General features: G+C 54.2%; 1 non-coding gene across 1 annotated transcript; it reads left to right on the top strand.

The window, feature by feature from the left end:
• The first annotated feature begins 599 nt into the window (after nucleotides 1-599).
• On the top strand, nucleotides 600-765 carry LOC115870436. The gene has a single exon (XR_004046711.1). It is a non-coding gene; the product is annotated as a U1 spliceosomal RNA (small nuclear RNA).
• Nucleotides 766-17,540: the final 16,775 nt, after the last annotated feature.

Raw genomic sequence — 17,540 nt, 5'->3', positions numbered from 1 at the left:
TAGCAGCCCAACACCTAACCCACAACACCACCAGGGCTTCTGCCAGGATTGAGGAAGGCTCATTAGTAAGGTGTGATATGCAAATCACACGACCTTGCTTGCTGAAAGAGGCTTTAACGCACTCACTGAGGAGGATCAAAGACTGCAGTCTTGAGTATGAATTGGGCCTCAATATAAAGAAAATAACTGTCTCACAACTGTACCAAGACACAGCATCGTGATTAATGGAAAGAAGTCTGAAGTGGTCAAGGGGTTCAACTTATTTGGCTCCACAATCCATGCCCATGGAAGCAGTGTCGTTAAGAAATCAAATACTAGTGTATCGCCCTGTGTAAATCTACTGCAAAAGACCCTTTCAAAGCATTGAAGAGGCAAAGATGCCACTTTAAGAGTTAAGGGGTGCCTGACCTGAGCCTCATACATTCTTTCTTTTGGGGAACAAGTGTGGAGGGTTTTTAAGGCTGTGACTCCGCGCTCTCTCTCTCTTAACACACACACACACACACACACACACACACACACACACACACACCCCCCCCCCCCACCCCCGTTTCCCTTTTGTTTGGGGAGTATAATAGTTACAAAGAAAAACATATTCAATACTTCCCTGGCAGGGGAGACCCCATAATCACACGAAGGTGGTTTCCCAGGGCGAGGCTCATGCATTGCACTCCGGACGTGCTGACCCCTGCGATTTCCCCAAAGGTGGGACACTTCGGCTGCATCATTTGCGGTCCTGGGGGACTGCGTTCGCGCTCTCCCGAGAAAGGAAAACATATTCTCATCAGATCAAATCAGTAATAGCATCCCATTAACCCCTGAACCCCATATTTGTGGTTCGTTCCCCCCCCCCACTCCCTCCAGTCCCTTCCCTCTCTCCACCCCTGCCCCACCCATGGCCTCCTCACCGTCTTTAAAGCAGTGGCTCTCAGACTTCCTCCTGCCGCCACCCTTGAGTACAGTCCCTCATGTGGTGGTGACCCCCAACCATACAGTTATTTTCGTTGCTACTGCATAGCTGTCATTTTGCTACTGTTATGTAATCGTCATGTAATATCTGATAGGGAGGATGTATTTTCATTGTTACAAACTGTGATTCATCACAAAAACAATATGTCATGATCGATTGTGAAATATCTATTTCTAATTACAAATCAATGAAATTGTATCTTGGTCACAGTCTTCACGCCGGGTCCTCGCAGGCGGGCGTAGCTGCATGTGGGCGGACCTGCCTGCAGACGGATAGAGGAGCCGTGTCTCCGACCATCGGAAATATGTGTTTTCTGATGGTCTTAGAGGACCCCCAAAGGGGCAGCGACCCACAGGTTGAGAACCGCTGCTTTGAAGTCTTATCTTTTGGTGTGAAAACCATTTTTCTTTAGAGTAGTGGTGTTATAATTATCTTGATGAGCTTGACTAACGTTGCTAAGCATAATGTTATCTAATTGTTTTGTCCTTGGGTGTTCAACACCTTAGCATTGTTTAGTGATGCGTAATATTCCACTGCCTGAATGCACCCGGCTTGTTTATCCATTCCTCTATAGTTGGTCGCTTCCTCTTTTTTGCTATTATAGAAATTGCTGTCTTTGCAGGTTTTGTTCTGTAGTTCTCTAGGCATATACCAAGTAGCGGGATTACAGGAGCATAAGGTATTTGCGTCTGCACTTGTTTAAGGACGCAGCACACTGAGTTCCACAGGGGTCATGCGGTTCTACGACTCCACCAGCAATGGGTGAGTGTTCCTCTCCACATCCTCTTCAGTATTTACTATTTTCTGTTGCTAAAAAAAATGTTCCTAAGAGTGTCAGTGTGAGGTGATGTCTTATTGCTGTTTTAATTGGTATTTCTCTTATTGCTAGTGCACGTGAGCATTGCTTCATGTGATTGATAACCACCTGGGTGTCATCTTTAACAAATTGTCTACTCATATCTTGTGCTCCTTTCTTTATTGAGTTACTTGGATCTTTCTTATTAAAGTGCTGTGGATTTCGATAGATTTCTGGAGTGAGTCCTTTGTCTGATGTATCATTGCCAAACACGTTTTCCCAACCTGCAGGTCGCCTTTCGTTTCCTTTGATGTGTATAACGTGGTATTTTTAGAAGGTCCCAGCACCCTATTTTGTCTTCCATAGTGTGGGTAGGAGCACTGGTGGCAGAGTGGTTATGCATTCGGCTGTGATCCAAATGGTCAGAGGTTCAAAACCACCAGCTGTTCCAAGGGAGCTCTCTGCTCCCAGAAAGAGTTACTGGGTCTTAGGAACCCACAGGGGCAGTTCTGCCTGATCCTAAAAGGCCATTATGAGTCTCTATGAGGTAGTGTGAGTATTTTTCATATGGTATATTTCACATAGCATCATATAGTATTAACTAGGTAGTTATGCTTTGTATTAGGACCCTTAAGTTCATCCCTATATTTTTTTGATTAAAGGTCTTTGTGGTTCCAGAGTGTGGCTTTGGCTTTTAATCTATCTTGGATTCACTTTTGTGCGTGGTCTGAGGTGTTTGTCCTGTTTAATGCTCTTGCAGGTGGAGATCCGTGTTCCTAGCACCATTCACTGAAAAGGCTATCTCCTACCTACTTAGTGTGTTTTAGTCTTTGATCAAAGACCAGGTGTCCCTAGGTCCTTGGCTGTATTTCTGGGTTCTCAAGTCTAATCCCTTGGTCTTTGTGTCTATCATTGTATCAGTACCAACTTATTTTGTGCCAAACAGTTCTTATAAAGGATAAAAACCATACGATCATATCGATCAATGCAGGGAAAAAAGGCATTTGATAAAACTCGACATTCATTTTTTAAAATGAAAATGATAAAAATAGGAATAGGTGGGAAATTCCTCGATATAACAAAGGCCACGTGTTAAACCCAAGGCTAGCATCTCACTTAATGGAAGTGCTGTTGTGATTACAGTGGCTATATAGTAAATTCTACCTTACAAATCCGGCTAGACCAGAGCATATACACTGGTACAGATAAGAGCTGGAAACACAGGGAATCCAGGACAGATGAAGCCCTCAGGACCAATAATGAGAAAGGAGGGTAAGGGGAAGCTACGGTAGAAAGGGGGAACCAATCGCAAGGATCTCCATGTTACCCCTTCCCTGGGAGACAAATAGCAGAAAAGTGGGTGAAGAGAGGCGTTGGACAGTGTAAGACATGGCAAAATAATAATAATTTATAAATTATCAAGGGTCCATGAGGGAGGGGTGTGGGGAGCGAGGGGAAAAAATGAGGAGCTGATACCAAGGGCTCAAGTAGAAAGCAAATCTTTTGAGAATGATGAGGGCAACAAACGTACAAATGTGCTTGACCCCATGGATGGATGCATGGATTGTGATAAGAAGTTGTACGAACCCCCAACAAAATGATTTTTTAAAGGAAAAAAGAGCCTGGGAGTGAAAAGCCTCCTCTTTTGTCTTTATTTTTCAATTATGTTTTGCTTATCCTTGGTTTCTTTCCTTTCCATATGAAATTGGGTGTTAGTTTGCCCATTTCTTTGAAGAATTATGCTGGCACTTGGATAGGAATTACATTCTCATTATAGTTAGTCTTCCTATCCAGGAGCACCGAACATTGTTCCATGCGTGTACCTCTCTCTTGGCTTCTCGCAGGAGTAATTTATAGCTTTCTTTGTATGAGTCTTTTGTTTTTCTGGTAAGATTTATTCCTGGATACCTTATCTTTTGGGTAGTTATTATTTTCATTTCCTTTTTGGTACGAGGATTCTTGAATGTACAAGAATCCAAATGATTTCTGTGTGCTGATCTTATTGCCTGCGACATTGCCAAATTTCTCAATTGTTCTAGCAATTGTTTAATGGACTCTTTGGGTCTTCTCTACCTAGGATTATATTGTCTGAAAATAGAGAGTTTTGTTTCTTCTGTGCCAGCGTGGATGTCTTCTCGCTCTAGCTAAGGCTCCCAGGACTGCACCATATGAACGTGGTGACAAGGGGAAGCACTGCCAGGTTCCTGTTCGAGTCTCTCTCCATGCAGTGACATGCTAGTCATTGGCGTCACGTATGTGGCCTGGATGACGTTGAGGAATTTCCCTTCTCTCCTATTTTTATTGTTTTCATGAAAAGTAATGGATGTTGATTTTATCAAATGCCTTTTCCTGTATGGATTGATACGACCATATGGCTCTTATCCTGTATTTTTTTTATGTGATGAATTACATTGATTGCTTTTCTAACCTTAAACTTCCCTTGCATATCTGGTATGAATCCCACTTGATCGTGATGTATTAATTGTTGATATTTTATTGAATTCCATTGACTAGAATTGTGTTGACAATTGTGGCATCTATATTGATCAGAGATGCCGGTCTATAATTTCCAGTCCTTGTGATGTCTTTGCCCTGCTTAGGTATCAGGGTTAGACTTGCTTCATAAAATGAGTTTAGTAATCTATTGACCATTTGTCTATTGTGAAATAGTTCATGTAGGGTTGGTGTGAACTCTTCTCTAAATGCTTGTTAAAATTCCCCGGTAAAAACCATCTGGTCTTAGACTTTTCTATGTTGGGAGTTTTTGGTGTGTGTTTTTTTTTTTAACGACCACATCTATTTCTTCGCATGTTATAAGGCAAGCTGTGCTGTTCTCAATGGCCTCATATGCCTGTGAAAACATTCTTTCATCGAATAAAGAGACCTAGGGAAGAATCTATGCATTTGCATGGGGTGTCGGGGAAGAGCTTTGAGTACGTCGTGGACGGTGGGAAGAATGAACGAATCTGTCTTGGAAGAAGTAGAGTCGGATGCTCCTTAGACGCAAGGGTGGCAAGATTTCCTCGAGATGCTTTGGACGTGCTCTCAGGAGGGACCAGTCTCTGGAGAAAGACGTCACTCTTGGCAAAGTCGAGGGGCAGTGAATAAGAGGGAGACTCAGCGTGGCGGGGCGACACACGGGCTGTCACACGGGGTCTGAGTGGAGTCGTGGGTGTGAGGATGGGGCAGGCCCGGGCAGTCTTCCGTTCTGTGGGACTTGAGGTCGGTGTGGTACATGGGCACGCGGTGGAACCTCACCCCACCCACCTCCAGGCGTCCTCTGGAGAGAAGGCCGGTCTGCAGGGTGGTGAAGGGCGTTTACCGTCGGCCGCAAGGTGTTCCAGTACCATGTCTCCCACCGTCTCTGCCCAGGCTGGGCCGCTCTTCTGCCCTTAGCGGTCAGTGCCTGGTGGGAGCAACGAACCCGGGAACATGGTTGGAGCCTTGGCGTCTGATCGATACGAACATTCGTCCAAAAGAAGGCACGGAGGGTCTATAATCATGTGTAGTGGGGGGTGGGGCACTGATTCCTGGACACGGTCGTCGGGAGTTCCTTTGGAGACAACTGTGTGGGGCTTGAGCTGGCACCCTTTTGATCAGCAACTGAGCGAGTGACCTTCACACGCCAACCAGGGGTGCTCCTTTATGGCAAGAAAGCTCCCATTCATTCCCTTTGGAGGCAGGTGGCCAGAGGGTCCAGTGGGTCGGCCCTCTGCTGCTCACTGGAAGACCAGCAGCTTGTGCCCAACAGCCGCTCAGAGGGAGAACGGGGTGGCCTTGGGAGCCCTCCGGGGCAGTCCTACTCTGTGCTGCAGGCTCACTCTGCGTTGGAATCCAGACTGGCGGAAGTTTCCTCTGGAGGACTGCCCCTCCCTGGCTCCTGGCCCCGCTGCTCGGATAGGACTGACTCGTCGCCCCACTCCCCGCCCCCCTGCGTGGGGCCTGACTAGCTGCCGCCAACCAGGGAAAATGTCCACCCACCAGCTGGTCCCCAAATCGGCACATGGCCAAGACAGACCAAAGAGGCATAGAGAAACTGGTGCTGAGAGCCTCTGGGACAGGAGGCTCTTTGCTCTTCTAAGGCTTCTGAGCAGGGAGGCTCACCGCTGCCAGACAAGAGGGTGGACACGTAGGACAGGAATGCTGCCGGCCATCTCGTTGGGGGCTGGAGGGTGGCAGGGGTGGGAGGGCCCGTTTTAGGAGAACTGGACTCCATAGAAGGCAGGCAGGAGTGATAGGAACTGGGTCATTTGTGACATGACTGGACTGCTGGATGCAGCCTTACCTGAAGCAGACTGAAATGTGTACTTGACCTACATAGGGATCTAACGTCCTTTGTTCTTTGAGCCAGTTGGCAGCGGGTTTTCCGTCACTTGTAACTAAAATAGTCCTTCCGGATACTCCCGGGCTGTGCTCCCTAGAGTATAGAAGGCCACTCCCAGGGGACAAGAGGAGAAGTCCCGACACAGGGCGATACATAGGCTCCTGAAGATGGAACCCCGCGAGGCGGCAGGCTCCAAGAGCCCATGGGACCAGGAGCGCCCGATTCATCAGGGACGTCACTGCTGACGTTGCAGCAGTTTCTCCCCCTGAAGACCCGGAAGGTCAGCGGTTCAGAACAACCAGCCGCTCCCCGGGAGAACGACAAGGCTTTCTACTCCTGTTAGGGGTTACAGTCTTGGAAACTCATGGGGCCGGTTCTACCCTGCCCTACAGGTTCTCTATAAGTTGGCGGCAAGTTTGGGTTTCGGTTTAAAAGACTATCCCAACATGCGTCAGACCACTGGATCCACAGGAGCCTCGTTGAGGTGTCAGCCTCTGAGTGTTGTCCCTCGGTCCCGTGTGCATGTTCCTGAGACTTCCACGGCACCGGTGGTGTGTGGCTTCTTTCTGTGGTACGGTGGACTCCTGAACATGGTCCCTCAAGCCTTTTGTGGTCTTGTGGCTCCCACAAAGTGATTAGGTGGGACTATGCAACTAAAGGAGGCATAGCTCACCAGAGCGGTTCACCGGGCAGCCGGGCTCACCGTGCAAAGAAGATGCAGGAAACCCTTGAAGGGGGTGGGGGGTGGAACCATGCAAATAAGGCCTGTGGAACCCCAACGAGAGAGCTGGCCCATTACCCCATTCTGCTGGACTTCAAATGGGAGGCAGGGCTCCCTACTCTCACAGAGTGGCAGTCTCTCCTGGCCTATGGGGTCACCATGAGGCAAATCAACTCGGTGGCAGTGAGAGAAAGAGCCGTCCTAGAGGTGGCGAGGGAGGGCCTCGTGGGGAGCAGTGAGCGCTTTGGACCCAGCGATCTCACCTCTCTGAGCCGAGGGTGGTAGACCCAGGGCACAGAGACCACGGTGACCCAGGAAAAGGCACCGGACCGTGAGACGGCGAGCAGCGACAGCAAGCACTGGGAGGCGTGGCAGAAGCAGAAGCAGGGCAGCTCACCCACCCACCGAGCAAGAGAGCGGGGCACCTTGGGGTGAAGCTTACGGGCCGAGTGGGGTGACACTGGACACGGGTTTGCCTAGCGGTCTTTTCCACCCGAGGCTGAACTCGGCAGAGGCAGGGCTGAGGGGCCAAGGGGCCGAGGGCGAGGCTCCTATGGACACACCCAGCCAAGAAGCTGTACCAGTCAAAGAACTGCAATCTGAAGGGTTCCTGGTCCCCCCTTGCAACCTGTTGCTCCCCCCATGACCCCCGAATAGGTGTGTGGGCGGTGACTCCTGTGGCCATTGCAATGGCTCGTCGGACCAAGCCCAGCAGTAGGGTGTGTCCTGGGAGGGACAGCGGCTGTCAGAGTGGGTCACAAGGCTGGAGAGAGAAGGTGTGCCTGACCTCTACCTTGGGGGGACTCAGCCTGGGGCTGGTGTTGACCTTGGCTCTCTCCTCCACCCCACCCCGGGACGTTAGATGAGGTCTGACGTCCACACAACCTCTGAGCTGGATCGTGGAAGGCACTACCATCTCTGTCAGGTGCAGGCCCCCCTGCTTCTGCTGTCTTCTGTTTGTCAGAAAGCGGGGGACATTCCATTTTGCAGCTCAGCCACTGAATACCAAGTGCCCGCCCGGATGCATCTGCTCCGGCAAGGGGACTGCATTTAGACGAGCAGCCACAGGCGGTCCCTGCCTGCTGCAGTTCACAGTACACCTTTGGGTCTACGGGATCCCGTCACCGTCTACCCTGGCCAACCAGTGGGTTAGATAGAATGGGGTGTGAGCAGGACCCTCACCCCTGTGCCTGCTCGGTGTTGGATAGTGATGTCGTCTTGGCAGTGTCCCTGGCCTGCGGGGTGACGCTGGACTGTGTCTGTACAGAGTGGGAGCTCAGGGGGCTTTTCCTCAGCCCTTGCTCCTTCACTCGGCCTGACTCTTCAGGTCAGGAAGCCCACACGGGTTTTCTACCAAGGACCTCTCTTACCCACTGGGGGCGGGGGGCGGGGGGCGAGCCCCATGACTGACTGACTGTAGTGTGAGCTCAGGTGCCTCAGTGGGGCGAACAGTGGACCCTTGACTACTAGCCCAAAGGTTGCCAGTATGAACCATCCAGTTTAAAACCACCAGCTACTCGGTGGGAGAAGGTCAAGGTGCTCCACTCCCACACAGACTGAAGGGCGCGGGAACCCGCAGGGGCGCCGCTACGCTGCCCAATAAGGTCACTGCGAGTTGGTGGTGAGTTTGAGTTTTGAGTGGCCCCGCGGAAGAAAGGCCTGTAAATCTTCTCCCTCAAAGCTTACAGCCTAGAAAGCCCCTGGAACCCAGGGATGGGGTCACCACGAGCCGGGAGCAATGGATGTTTGCTCCTTTGTTTCGAGGGCGAGGTTAGGTAAGGAAACAGCCGGCCTTGGGTCCTGACCCACAGGCCACAGCAGCGTCCCGGCCCCCAGGCGTTAGGGATGGCTCAGGCCAGTAATGAGTCACCCTCTCCATTTCTCCCAGGCCCAGGGACCCGAGGAAAGGGCAATTAGTGCCCTTGGAGGTCGCTGGGAAATCCGCTGCCGTGCTCTCTGCGAGAGAGGGTAGTCGATTCCTGCTCCTTGGAAGCACAGGCCGACCCTGCAGGTGTGAGCGGACCACTTGGCCGGGCCAGGCGTCGTCCCAGGGGACCCAAAGGAGCTCTTGGTTCACCAGCCCTGGTCACTTCCCCCCTTGACTGCCTTCTCCGTCCACTGTGAGGAAATGATCCTGCCCATTTCCCCCGCCCAGGACCCTTCCACCTACTCCAAGATGAGAAACCCCACTTCAAGGGCAGTCTGCAGAGCCCGCTTTAAAGATTTGGCGGGAGTGAATCAGGGGCTTTTCGGGTCTCGGCCGTGTTTGGAACAGCGGCCGTGAAAAGCTGCCGCTCACTTTGCCTAGGGAAGCGCACAGGTTGACGAGGCTCTGCGTTGGCTCCGTGCGCCTCTGGGCCGAGCTGAGCTTCCAGGGTCTGCTCTCAGCCAACGACGACGGAGCAGGGCAGGCCAGCCCTCTTACCGACTGGTCCCCAGGCTTCCCAGGGGGCCACCTGGAACCTTTCTTAAAACTGCACTGCCCACCGAGACTCTTCCTACCCAAGCCTTCTCCCTCCCCCGGTCCTCCACCGTGCTCAGACCTGCACAGAGACCCATGGTTCTCCCCACAGACCCACCCCAACTCATATCCCTTCTCAGGCTTGTTCTGATCCCATCTTGGTAGTTGCTTCTCAGCGACGCCGACAAACACGTTTCCTTTCTCAAGGGGGGCCACCTCCTTCTCCGGGTCTGTTGTGTATCTGAAAGGAATGCTGGGATCATCAACAACCATGGCTCTTATCTCCCGGATGCTTGTCCTCAGACCACGTGGGAATTGGTGTGGCTTAGGACGGATTCGATCCAGCATTCCAGTCTGCAGCCGTCTTGCACATCGTGTCTCTAATTAAGCCAAGTGTTTTCCGGTCAATTAGCACGGATCATCTTTGGGCCCAGCTGCCTGAGAGCCCAATGCCGGCAGGGTTGCCACTCCAGCAGCTCTTCCTGGGGCCCCGGTGGCACAGGGGGTACGTGCTCCGCTGTGAACCAGCAGGTGGGCAGTTTGAGCCCAGCAGCTGGGAGAAAGCTGGGTCCGTCTGCTTCCATAAAGATCTCAGCGTCGGAAACCCTCCGGGGCCGTTCTTCTCTGCCCTGGAGGGTCAGTGATGAATTGGAATCAACTGGAGGGCAATGGTTTCATCAGCCTGGCCAGCGAGCTGGCCGCACTCTGCCCACAGCCACCCTTAGAGCCGGCCCTCCGCCTCGATCAAGGCCCATTCCCACACCTACTCTTCATCCGGAAGAAAGAGATGGGTGAGTTCCTGCAGGGGTTGCTGGGTGCGACACCCTGATTTAATCATCTGCTTAAGCTCAGACGGCACAAGTGGGTCACGGGAAACCCAAAGGTGGTACAGCGAGGTATTGGGGACACGGGGTCCTCACAATCCTCCTAATATCTCCAGACATCACCACTCCAACAGGTTACCGCTCCGCACTACAAACAGCACCGCTGCTAAACCGGTCTCGGTGCGCCGGCGGGAGCACCTACAACCGGTTCTTATTCGCACTGGTCAGTCAAATGTTTATCTGGGTAAATAGCGTGGCTTTCACCTTTCCGTGAGCACCCACAGGTGCACACGCAAACGTTGTGTTTCACGCAAACGTACCAGGTTCCGTGACCTGCTGCTCTTCAGTGGGTTCTCTGTAAATTGGATGTTCCTGACCCAGGGACTGCCTGGCCTGGTGGCCTAGTGGTTTTGCGTTGGGCAGCTAACAGGAGGGTCAGAGGTTTGAAACCACCAACTGCTCTGTGGGAGAAAGATGAGGCTTTCTACACCTATCAAGAGCCCCGCCTGTTCTACCCTCTCCTACTGGGTTGGGATCGACTCGATGGCCGTGCGGGGTGTGCATGTGTGTGCGTGCGCGTGCGTGTGTGTTCACTCTTGTCGAATGGGATCTGGCGAGGTGATGAATTCCACCGACACTGTAATTCTGTAAGTCCAGAATCAATCTCCAGGTGCACCCTTCAGCAATTTAAACTCGAGGGCTCTATGCAATCAAAGATTCATCCAGCATGGCCAGATAACGGCCCTGAGTTTTATTCTGTGTCTCGAGGCGAACATTTTGATTTGAGCCTGTCGTTTCTGCTTTAAATTATCCAGCATTGTTAGAGACCGCCAGCCCAGCCTGTGGCCCCAGCCTTCTGCCCGCTTTACGAATTGGTTCGTGGCAGCTGCCAGTCTTTCACTTTGGCTTGGCACACGGTCCCAGGTGAGCACAGGGCACAGAACAGGTACTGTTGGCAGCGTTTCCCCTCCAACAATGAACAGCATCTTGCTTTAGCCCACAGAGTTCTGAAGACCAATCCCAAGTAGCCCCCACAGCCCCATAGCCCTTGTGCACCCCAACCCTGGGACTCATCTTTGGTTGCTGGGTGGGGCCCAGCAGGGGCAAAGTGAGTGGTGTTAGCAGGAGTGGGCACAAGAAGGAAGAAGCGGTTCTATAATTGGTTGCTGTGATGATTACACAACCCTCCTCATATAGGGGAAACTACAGGATTGCACGATCTGTTGATTTTATTTCAACAGAACTATTAAAAAAAATGATTTTTGGTTGCAAACACCAAAAAGGAAGAAAAGAAACCGTTAAAAATATTAAAGCACACAGTTGGCAGGGTGGGTTGCAGGATGGAAGGAGAAGCCAGACAAGACAGGCCTTGGCTCTGGAAGCGGATCTCACCACGCCTTTCTTCCAAGGCACCTGTGGGCAGGTGCGGACCATCAGCCTTTCCGTCAGCAGCCGAGATGCCTCAGCTTGTACCGGCTTCTCGTCCTGATTCCTGAGAGTGGGTCTGGCTGGTTTAGATTGGGTTACAAACTTAATTGTACGGAGGGATTGGGGGGCTGTGTGGCTGCCTCTGCAAAGCAGCACGGGGCTGGGAAGCTGTGGTCCCCCCAAACGCTAAACAAGCAAAACTCGTGTGCGGACACCACCTGCCATTCCCGCCAACCTCGGGGCCTTTGCCCCTCTGTCGTCTCTTCCTGGGGCTCTGCTCTCCTGTGGATGACACGCTGGGAGTTCCTACTTGGGTATCGGTACCCCTCCTGAGTGACCCCCCCACCCAGCGCTTGTTTCACCTGGCTGCAGTGGGCTTCTTGCCTTCCTTTCATATTGGATCGGGGGCCCAGTGCCAGTAAGGGGCCCATCGCCTGGCTTTCAGCGATAACCCTCAGATCGCAACACGATTCATTGCACCCGAACTCAAGGCCTCCCTAGCTCTTCCTCCCATGAATGGAAGATACAGACCTTCCCGTGAGACCTTTGTGGTTTTGCTCATGAAGAGCGGCAACGAGGATGCCTTATTCAAGTGTCACTGCCATCGAGCCGACGCCGACTCACAGAGACCCCGCAGGACAGGGCAGAGCTGCCCTTGTGGGATTCTGAGACCCTAACGCTGTATGGGAGGAGAAAGCCCCATCGTTCCCCTGAGGAGGGGCTGGTGGTCGTGAACGGATGGCCTTGCCGTTTGCAGCCCGACGAGGAACCACCATCCCACCGGGGCTCCTGCAGTCAAGGCTAGTCAGATGGAAACCAGCGGCGACCGGCGCACCAGACCCACGTCCTCGGGCTGTCTTCAGCCTCCTGGCAACCTCGTGGGTCGGAGCGGAACGGCTGTGTGTGGGGAAGTGGGTCACCGGGCCTTTCTTCCCAGGCTCCTCTGGGTGGCCTCGAACCATTAAGCAGTCGGTCAGCAGCCAAGTGTCGTCACGGTTTTCACGCCCCGACCGAGAGGGCGGTTATAGTGAAGAGCCAGGGGTGTTTCGTAGCATCTGAGGGAGTCACGGGGTGGCGGCAGGAGCTGGGGAATGCTCTCCACTCAGTCCGACACCTGCTTTATCTCCCTCCCTCCCTCCCTCCCTCCCCGTGGCCGCTCCTCACTCGGCCGCTCTCCTGCCCTCCTCGAAGCTCATGGCAAACCTTTCCAGCCCACAAGTCTCAGATCCAGCTGGCCCTGGTGTCCCGGGCTGGTCCTCTGGGAGGCCGGCATGGAGGATGTGCAGGAAGCTGCCCTCCGGGTCAATATCTTCAAACAAAAGGAAGCATTGTGAACAGCGGGAGAAGCTGCAGGGTGGAAAGTTTGCCCAAATGTCCTCAGCGGATCCCAGGGGAAACGCTGGAGCTGGGCAGGTGGTGCTGGGTAGGGGGACAAGGTCTTAGAGCAGCTCCCTCATGAACCATTGGATGGGAGTCACCAAGGACAGAGATGGCGCCGGACAAGGCAACTCTCTTTGACGGAGGCAGTCCTCGACGACTGTTGAGGAAGCCCCCGTGGGAGCGGCCCTTTCAGCAGCTGGGGGAGTGTGCCCCTCACTCCTGAAGGGGCATCTGGATTTTGCATCCCAATGCCCTCTACACCTGAGACCACCCCGGGCTTGGCTGCTATGACTGAGAAATAATCTGGTTGGCGTGGCGCTTGGATCAGGTTCCGCTTGGTAGCCAACCAGCTGTGGTCAGGCAGCTGCCAAGTTATGTTGGACAAACAGGCCCTTCGGGCAGGGTCGAGAGGGCAGCAGAAAGCAGATGTGACATGAACAGGCTAAAGGCCTCCGCTGCACACTCGGATTCTGGCAGGACAGGGTTGCTATGGTCAAGGTCCCCGAGACCAGTCAGGAGCCCGTGCAGCAGCGAATGGCAGGAAATGGGAGCCGGGAGGCTTGCGTCCAGGACGACTCTATTCGAACTCCTCCAAGAAGTCAGGGCAAAAGTGGTGCTGAGCCGGTCCAGCAGCTCAAAGAGGTCACTGGGGACCTGGGCCCCCGTCTCCCTGCTCTTAGTATGTGGTGGCTGCTGTGCGTCCATTCATCACATCTGCATTCCAAGTTTGACTCGGGGGAGAAGGGCAAGGAAGGGGCCAAGGGGAAAGGGCTCCCCTCCAGCGTGCCCACTCCCTTTGTGCTCACTGTCAGGACTCTCACCTCTTGCTCATGAGTCAGAATTCCATCGCAAGGGCACTCCGGCAGCAAGGGAGGCTGGGAAGATGAGCATTTCTGCCTCTGGCCACAGAGCAAGGGGTGAACGGGCACGTGGGCTTGGCCGTGGCTTCAGCGTACTGCCTGTGCAACATGGTCAGCCGTGTCTCCATCCACAGAGGGGAGAAGTACGAGCATCTCTCCGCCCCCCCCCCCGCCCCTGAAGAGCATTCGCACAGCAGTTCCTGGTGTATACAAACCCACTGCCCCCCGCCGCTTTGATTGGTGCAGTGCTCACGAGTCAGACTGCTAACCACAAGCCACAAGGTCATCCGTTCGAAACCACCAGCTGCTCGGAGGGAGGAGGCTGAGGCTTCCCCCGCTTGTCAAGAGCCACAGGCTCAGAAGCCCACAGGGGCAGTTCTACCCCGTCTTGTAGGGTCTCTCGGAGTCAGTGTTGACTTGGCAGGGAGTTTGAGATTTCGAGTGCTGTGTTGATGAGTTGGATGGCCGGTGATTCTGAAGGGGGCACTTGGGGCAGAGGGCAGAGGGCAGAGGGTGAGGTCTGGGGCTTTGGCTTAGAAGGCAGGGTGCACTGAGGTGGGAGGGACTTAGCTCCAGGGAGGGAAGGCACAGGGCAGGGCTTGCTTTTTATTTGAAATGCTGGAAATTTGTGAGCCCAGACGGCGGCGGCGCTGGGTTGAGGGGAGCCTCTGGGTGTGGGGCTGCCAGCGTGGGGGCTGGGGCAGCTGAGGGGGTCCGGGTGGCATGTGTCTCCCTGTGCAGGCCCTCTGGCTGCACAGGCTCCGTTTAACGTGCAGACCTTGGGGCCGAGTGCTCCACTTCTCTTCTTCACCGTTGGTGGATCGCAACAAATCGATTGCGAGCAACTTTAATAAATTGATTCAATTTGGTGAACAAAAAGAGGGGAAATATGTATTGCTCTTAGCCACAGGGACAGTGGTTAATCTCGGCTTCATAACCCTGTCCCACCGAGGGCTGAGATAATTAAGTGGAGTGAGAGCTGGTTAAACGATGCCTCCTCCCCTGCACTGGCTGGGTCGCTTCCTGCCTTCCAAGCATGGGGGCGGGGGCACCTGGGGAGGACTGGGCATGCCTGCACCTCCACCCTCCCCAGCATATCTGCCCTGGTGCCCGCTCACGCAGGCTCACCCAGCATGTGCCAACACACACGACGTCAGCCAGGCACCTCACCACCAGGAGCCTCGGTTTCCTCGGGGGTAACACGGGCCCCCTGCAAGCCTCTGAGAGCCCCCGGGGCCTCCACGTGAGAGGTGGGGGCGCCCCCTCTCTCCAGGCTAGAGTCTGCTCAAAGGTGGACGGGCACCCCAGGGCAGTTATTGCCCGGGCCCTCGGCCTGCTCTCCAAACCTTCCTGACCTTGGCAAGTGGCACAGCTGTCAGAGCACCTGCCTCGTTGAGCCCTGGGGTGGGGGGGGGAGGATTGAGGGGAACACCCCCCCCCCCCTGTCTGAGCAGCCTGTGGCACGCAGTGAGGCCACGGTGAGTGTTCGCGTCCCTGGGAGCTGGGTGCGGGGGTGAGGAGAGGGTGAGAGGGGCCAGGGCTTCTAGCCTGGGCTGCATGTCAGAGGCATCTGGGGACCTTGGACAAAACGTGAAGATGCAGGGTAGCCCCTCTCTGAGTGTGGGGCCTGGACATCTGTATCTGTCACGGCTCCCAGGTGATGCGCCACCTGCAGCCAGGGTGGAGAGTGGCGGGGTTAGATGATGGCAGGTAGGGGGCCCTGTCTATGCAGCAGACACAGCCCAGCCGTGCAGACAGGGAGCCAGGCACTGGAGGATGGGCGCGGAGGGGACCAGGCAGGGGGTTGGGGGGGTGGAGGGGGGAAGTGGGGAGGGGGCGCTGAGGCTATGGGTGGCCCTGGCTCCTACCTGCCAGCCTCCAGCTCCTGGCCAGGCCGTTGGCTCCTCCCAGCAGCCTCTGCAGCGCACCGCGCGGCTCTCCGGTCTCAGGGGCCCTGAGCTCCAGCTGGCACCCGCCTCGTTTCATGAATAAAGGCAGATTGTGGCTGGGCTCGTCACCCAGCCTCCTGACGGGACCATTAATGTGCCAGGGAAGGTTCACTCCCCCTCCGCTCCCTCCCCGGCAGCTGCTGGGCCCTTCCTGGTAGATGAGCCCCTGGCCCTGGCCCAGTCCACCTGCAGTGGCCTTTGGAGGCCAGGTGCTGTCCTGTGGATGTAGGAGAGTACGTGGGAGAGAGAGAGGTGATGCACGTGGGCACCTTGGGTGGAGCGATTCAGGCAAGAGATCTGGAATAGACCCTTCAGTCCTTTCATGTGGCTCAGAATTCGAACAGTCTGCCGACACACCTTTTGAAATCAGGCCGAAGGTCCCAGGCAGCTGGGCAGAGCCCCCCCCCACCAAAGGCCTCCTGGCACGGGGTACAGGTGTGATGAAAAAAGGGACAATACCTGGAGCTGCTGCCATCAGCAAGGGTGGGTGGAGAGGCCTTGCGAGCTGGGCAGGGGCAGACATGTCCCAGAGGTGGCCTGCGGCCATGTCTTGGCTTCCCTGCCCAGCAGTAGCCAGGAGTGGGTCTGACGGTGGCAGAGAGGGTGGGAGGCAGCAGAGAAGAGAGTCCAACCCTGGAAGATTCAAACCCCGAGACACATCCCTCTCTTGAATCCTACCCGCGTTCCGCCAGGGTGCAGGCCCGGACACCACCCCACAAACAGTACACGGTGCCACACACACGCACTCGGGTGCCAGGTCCGACACACAGAGGCTTATCCCAGACGAAATGTGTCTGTGTCTGTGGTCAGTGCACCGCTCCGGACAAATCCCCGCCCGCAACCCGAAATCCACGGCCATCAAGCTGTGCCGACACACGGCAGCCCTGCACCGCGCATCTTTACAGAAGCAGATAGTCACATCTGTCCCCCACAGCGTAGCTCGTGGGTTTGAACTGCTGACCCTGAGCTGGGCAACCCGGCGTCTAGGCCACATTGCCACCAGGGTTCCTTCTTTGTCTCCTGGGGGTCCCTCTTCCCACCCATCTTTTTTTTTTCTTGAAGGCCAATCGCAGGGAATCAGCCTGGCCAGTCGCTTCAAGGCAGAGGGGCCAGCTCAGACTGTGATGGTGATTGTTGGGGGAGCACAAGCTACTGTCAACGAGGCTTATTAGGAAAAACAACGAAGAGGGTTGAACATCGCACTGGGGCCAAAAGGCTGGATAAGATTTGCCCAGGAAGTTTTTTTTTTTTTAATCATTTTATTGGGGGCTCAAATTCTTATCACAATCCATCCATCCATTGTGTCAAGCACATTTGTACATTTGTTGCCATCTTCATTCTCAAAACATTTGCTTTCTACTTGAGCCCTTGGTATCAGCTCCTCATTTTCCCCCTCCCTCCCCCCTCCCCCCTCCATCATGAACCCTTGATAATTCATAAATTATTTTGTCATATCTTGCACTGTCTGACATCTCCCTTCACCCACTTTTCTGTTGTCCATTCCCAAGGAAGGGGGTTACATGGAGATTCTTGTAATTGGTTCCCCCTTTCCACCCCACCTTCCCTCCACCCTCCCAGTATCACCACTCTCACCACTGGTCCTGAAGGGATCGTCTGACCTGGATTCCCTGTGTTTCCAGTTCCTATCTGTACCAGTGTATATCCACTTGTAAGGTAGAATTGGGATCATGATAGTGGGTGGGGAGGAAGCATGTAGGAACTAGAGGAAAGTTTCATTATTGCTACACTGCACCCTGACTGGCTCATCTCCTCCCCGAGACCCTTCTGTAAGGGGATGTCCAGTTGCCTACAGATAGGCTTTGGGTC

This window comes from Echinops telfairi, unplaced genomic scaffold, assembly GCF_000313985.2.
Source record: "Echinops telfairi isolate 266 unplaced genomic scaffold, ASM31398v2 ScPeMD7_655;HRSCAF=1070, whole genome shotgun sequence".
Taxonomy (NCBI): Eukaryota; Metazoa; Chordata; class Mammalia; order Afrosoricida; family Tenrecidae; genus Echinops; species Echinops telfairi.
This window is presented reverse-complemented; position numbering and strand designations above follow the sequence as displayed.